We start from the raw sequence: 6244 nt of genomic DNA on the forward strand, positions 1-6244 counted from the left end.
GTCGCAAAGTCCAGGAGTATGCCGGATGTCCGCAGAAGGATCACCGAGGGTTTATCGGATGATCGACGGAAGTTCGCCGGAAACTCGCCGGAAGAAGCGATTGACGCATCGGAGCAAAGCTGCAGAAGTTGTCTTAGAGTTAATCGTAGTTAGCACGATGATTAAGCTTGAAAATGGGAGGTGATCCCATTAGCTTAATCTTGGGGCAATTGGGCCCCTGAAAAGATTCAAATTGGGCCGAATGGAGCGAACCATTCGGACCCTGATTGCACCAGGAGGTGCAACCGCCCCAGCAAGGAGGTGCAACCGCCAGGGCTGCAAGGCTGGGCGGTGCAACCGCCCCAGCCAAGAGGTGCAACCACCCAGAGCTCAGTCTTCGAGCTAGACTGGGCGGTGCAACCTCCTCTGTCAAGAGGTAGCACCGCCAGAGCTCAAGTTTCGAGCTCTGCCAGGCGGTGCAACCACCGAGCTCAGTCTTCGAGCTCTGGCAGAGAGGTGCATCAGCCTGAGCTCAGTCTCGAGCTCTGCCAAGTGATGCAACCACCGAGCTCAGTCTTCGAGCTCTGGCAGAGAGGTGCATCAGCCTGAGCTCAGTTTCGAGCTCTGCCAGGTGATGCAACCACCGAGCTCAGATTTCGAGCTCTGCCAAGCGGTGCAACCACTGAGCTCAGTCTTCGAGCTCTGCCAGGTGATGCAACCATCGAGCTCAGTCTTCGAGCTCTGGCAGAGAGGAGCAATCGCCTGAGCTCAGTCTTCGAGCTCTGCCAGGCGGTGCCACCTCTCCAGTCAAGAGGTGCAACCGCCTGATCCCAGAATTCTGGGATTTGATCGATTTGATCGTTTTGAGCTCCAAATTTGAACTGGGTTGGGGCCTATAAATACCCCACCCATTCAGCACTGAAAAGACACAGATCCACACCGAATTCTTGATCTTTTCAGTGATTCTAAGAGCTCAAATTTGTGTAAAGTCCTAAAGTTCTCCTCCTTCTGTTCTTCAAGTTTTGAGTTGTAAAGAGAGGAGAGAAAGGATCTGTAAAGGTTGTCTCCTGAGCCTGTCAAAAGGAGAGAAACTGTAAAAGGGCAGTTAGCCTTCGCCCATTGAAGGAAGGCAGCTAGTTGACGTCGGTGACCTCGTCGGAGGAGGAAGCCAAAAGTGGAGTAGGTCAAGACTGACCGAACCACTCTAAATCTCTGGTTTGCTTTTACCTTGAGCACTTTATCATTACTGCAAACCTCCTACATTGCTACTGCCCTCTGCGCCTTTACGAACGAGTTTCTAAGCTCTGATCCTTCAAAATCTGCATTCAAACGTAAATAGTGTTTTCGTACGATCTTCACACTGCGGTTTACACTTACATTCGGATTCCATTTATAACTGCAAATTGCTTTCTACGTAAAACGCTTTTCAAGGTTCAAAACTACTTTTAGACGCAAAACTACATTTAGACGTAAAATTACGTTTAGACGTAAAACTGCGTTTAGATGCAAAACTGCGTTTAGACGTAAAACTGCGTTTAGACGTAAAACTGCGTTTAGACGTAAACCTGCGTTTAGACGTAAAACTGCGTTTAGACGTAAAACTACGTTTTGAAGTAAAACTGCGTTTGAACGTAAAACTGCGTTTAGACGTAAAACTGCGTTTAGACGCAAACTGTGCTTAGACGCAAACTGCGCTTAGACGCAAACTGTGTTTAGACGCAAACTGCGCTTAGACGCAAAACTGCGCTTAGACGCAAACTGCACTGTGATTCTGCTTTTATATCGAAATCATTTTTTATCGGTCGAACGCAGCTTTCATTTTTAAATTGCTGTAAGATTTCCGCTGCACTAATTCACCCCCCCCCCCCTCTTAGTGCTCTCGATCCTAACAATTGGTATCAGAGCGGGGTATTTCTCATTTCGGATTTACACTTGAGAGAAATGGCTCTTCAAGAGGGCTTTTCGGTCTTTCGTCCACCGTTGTTTAACGGATTGGACTACACTTATTGGAAAACTCGAATGAGAGTTTTTTTGATTTCTACGAATTTAGACTTATGGAGTATCATTGAAAACGGTTTTCAACTTCCCTCCAAACTGATGAACGAATGGTCGGATTTGGAGAAGAAGAATTTTTCTTTAAACGCAAAGGCTATGAATGCCTTATTTTGCGCATTGGACAAAAATGAGTTCAATCGGATTTCTACGTGTGAAACGGCTTTTGACATTTGGCGAATTCTTGAAATCACGCACGAGGGAACTAGTAGAGTCAAACACTCGAAAGTTAACTTTTTATTGCATGATTTTGAGTTTTTTCAAATGCAACCAAGCGAGACTATAGGCGACATGTACACCCGTTTCACGGATGTCGTCAATAGTTTAAGAGCTCTTGGAAAATGTTTTTCGGATTTTGAACTAGTAAACAAGATTTTGCGTTCTCTTTCTAAAAAGTGGGATTCAAAAGTAACTGCAATACAAGAAGCTAAAAATCTAAACAACTTACCACTTGAAGAACTAATTGGTTCATTGATGACATATGAAATGGTGCACAATGCACATGATGAACATGTTGAACACAATCACCTTCCAAAGAACAGGAAGGATTTGGAACTCTGGACAAATGAATGCCACTTGAGCGATGACTCAAGTGATGAGGACAATGATGAACAAACCAACCTTCCAAAGAACAGGAAGGATTTGGGACATAGAACATTTGAAGACCACTCGAGCGTAAGCTCAAGTGATGGTGAACTTAAACTACAAATGAAACGAAAATTAAAAGGCAAAAAGAATGGAACTACTTGCTTTAAACGCAAGAAGAAGAACAAAAATTGGGATGAATCGAGCTCATCTGAAGACGAAAAAGTCAACAAAAGCGAGGCGACAAAATACGCCTTACCAGCCTACGACGTTGAGGTAATTAAAATGTCTTTGGTTTATTTTGAAATTACTTGATGCTTTCATGATATATTTTCTTTTTTAGTTTAGAATTAATTTTCTTGAAAATTACATGTTTAAAAATAAAAATACAAAAATTGTGATCATGCTGATAATTTCGAAAATAATATTGCATATTTTATGATAAACAAACAAAATGATTTTGATCATGGTTAAGAAGTAATAATGTGTATCGTGTTTGATTAACATTGTTGAATGAAATCACGTTTGATTTAAAGTAATGCATAAAGATGTAATATGAAAAGGTTATTAACAATTTTATGCATGTGATTTTAAGTTATCCATGATCATGAGCTTGTTTGATCTTCTTGACTTTATTTCAAGATCTATAGCAAAAATCATGTTTGAATATATGAAAGTGTTAATTTCATTTTCGGATTCACTTAACAATTGGTATCCTAACAATCGGATTTTCTCATACACTTATGAAAAATATTTTTCTAAAATGGATTTGATGAAATGATTCATGCTTATAAACTCTATCTTGAAATATGAATGATAGTGTTTTTGCTTGCAAAGATTTGTTTCACATTCATATCTCCTATGATTCGTGTGCAAAAAAAAAAAAAAAAAAAAAAAAAATTATAAATCATAACACAATGTGATTTCTTATGCAAAAATAAAGTGCTTTTGTGATTCTTTGCTAAAGAGAATAATTATTAAAATCATGATCTTGATAACATAAAGCTCTTTATAAATCAAGATCGTTCATTATGCTCCCTACATTTATCAAAAAGGAGTTCTTCAAATGAAATGCAATTCAATGAAGTGTCATATTGATATCTTGAAACTTGGAATATTTTAAAATGTGATCTTGATAAGAATGTTTCAAGTTGCTCTTTGTACTATATCTTTTCGAATGAATCATGAGCCTTGATATCATATATTTCATAATACAAGATTTATTTGCCTTATGTCTTGAACTTTCATGCTTATCTTAATTTGGCATATAAAGACTAAGGCATGCTTAGATGAAAAAGAATCTCTTAATAAAATGCTTTTCCCATCTGATCGAGATTAATGATTTCATGATATTTTGTGAATCTCGAAATTAATTTTAATGACTTGATTATGAATTTCAAGTTAATGATTTGATTTGAATAAGTTTTATCTAAATCATAATCTTGATCTTGCAAAATTGAAGTCACAAATAATATCTTGTGGTATTCATGAATTGATACTCACAATATGAAAGCATTGATATTCATGACTTGAATTGGATTGAAACATTGTATGCTTAATTTAATCATTCTCCTATGTTTCAAAAATTCCTTAAATGCCTTATGTGATGATTGAAAACTAATCTGCTTTATGATGAATTACGAATCATGACTTGATCTATGATATAAATGCCTTGAAATGATTGAAATATTTAACACTTTTATGCTCTACCCCCTACTTTCTTCTTGTTTTCAATGATAAAATGGGGAGAAGTTTTGATCATGCATGGTAGGATATAATTTGACAAAATTGATACCATCATGATATGAAACATTTATGATGTACAATTATGCATGCAATACTTGTGCTTTCTAATTATGATGTGATGTATTGCATATGATGTAAATCATGATTTAAAATGCTATGAGTGCCAAGTTACACATTTTGAGAAGAAATTGTTATATTGAAATATTAATGTAATTATGAATGGTGATATGATATCATGCATGTAATACTTCAATTTATGATAATGATGCATGCAATGATAAAATATTCATGATGAAAAATTATCTTGACATTCATAACTTGATTATTCATCATTTGTCATGATTTTGAAATCGTTGTAAAAGGAAAAGAGAACTACAAAACTGTATTCTCTCTTTCTTTTTTACAATGACAAAGGGGGAGATAGCTAGCTTGTACAAGTCAAGAAGATGCAAAAACTTGATTGCTAGCTTGCCTATTTTAAGTAGCAAAGATTGCTAACTTGCTTATTTCAAGAAGAAAAATTGTCTTCTTGAACATCACTATCTTGAATATCTCAAGAAGCAAAACTTGCAATTTGCATATTGCAATAGGAAGCAAGAATCATGAGCTTACACAAGAAAGCTATCTTGCATTTGCTTTCGAAATTTTTGCTAGCTTATACATTGTGAAACTTGTGTATTGCTAGCTTGTTGGTCTAAAGAGAAGCAAAAGTTGCTATCTCAAAAGAAGCAAATGTGCTATCTTGCCTATCTCAAGAGGCAAAAATGCTAACTTGCGCATCTAGCAAAGTGAGCAAAATTTTCAAGAAGCAAGAGTTGCCTTCTTGAACATCTCTAAATTGCTAGCTTGCATGATGTAGAACTTGCTATCTTTAACATTACCAAAAGTGATATCTTATATGCTATAAAACTTGCATATCTAAAACTTGATAGCATGAATGTTCTAAGCATGATGTAACACTTGCTAAATCTTCTAGCTACAAGATTGCATGATGATAAAACTTAATATTATGATTTTCATGCAAAGAGTTGAACCAATATCACACACAAACACTTGATTGTAATACTTCTCCTTTTTGTTGATGACAAAGGGGGAGAAGTATGTTGATGAAAGTATGTTGATGACATGACATGTGATGCATAAGTTTATGCATATGTTCATGTTGACGTATTGCAAGTATTCATGATGAATATTGCAATGACTTGAATTCAGTTTGAATTCAAGGTTCTATCAATATGGCATATTGATAGGGGGAGTTTGTTTAAACTCCGGGAGTTAAGTTTAACTCCGTCATCAAGTGGTTGTCATCATCAAAAAGGGGGAGATTGTTGAATCTCGTATTTTGATGATGAAACTACTTGATATATGTTTATGATTTAATCTGCGTTTTGAGTGACGCATGATGCTTCGATCAGGATGAGACAATTAAAGCAGGAAAATCATGTTGTGCCGAAGGAACATGTCAGAAGATTGGACGTCGGGCCGGTGGATCGGTCGACGTATCGACAGAAGGCTTCGGGCCGTGGACTCGGGCATCGGGCCAAGAAGAGCGGGTATTGTGCCAAGGATATCGGAGTTGCGGAGTCAACTGGCCGATTGGGCAATAGGCTGCAGAAGAGGACGATGCGCCGAAGAATCGGACGAAGCGTCGAGGGACCAATGACATGTCGGACAACTTGGTTAATTGCTTAGGATTAATTGTCTCGATCGAAGTTTTGATTTGTTGTGCAGGATTAACTACGATGAGAGTAAGACAAGCAGCAGGTGTTGTGCCGGAGTCAAGATCATGATCACGTTGGGAGTTCGAGAGTTCGACGGAAGTTCGGACAGTCGTCGGAGGTTCAGCGAGAACAGATCCGAGAAGTCCAGAAGCTTGCCAAGC

This window comes from Musa acuminata, chromosome BXJ3-7 (genome assembly GCF_036884655.1).
Source record: "Musa acuminata AAA Group cultivar baxijiao chromosome BXJ3-7, Cavendish_Baxijiao_AAA, whole genome shotgun sequence".
Taxonomy (NCBI): Eukaryota; Viridiplantae; Streptophyta; class Magnoliopsida; order Zingiberales; family Musaceae; genus Musa; species Musa acuminata.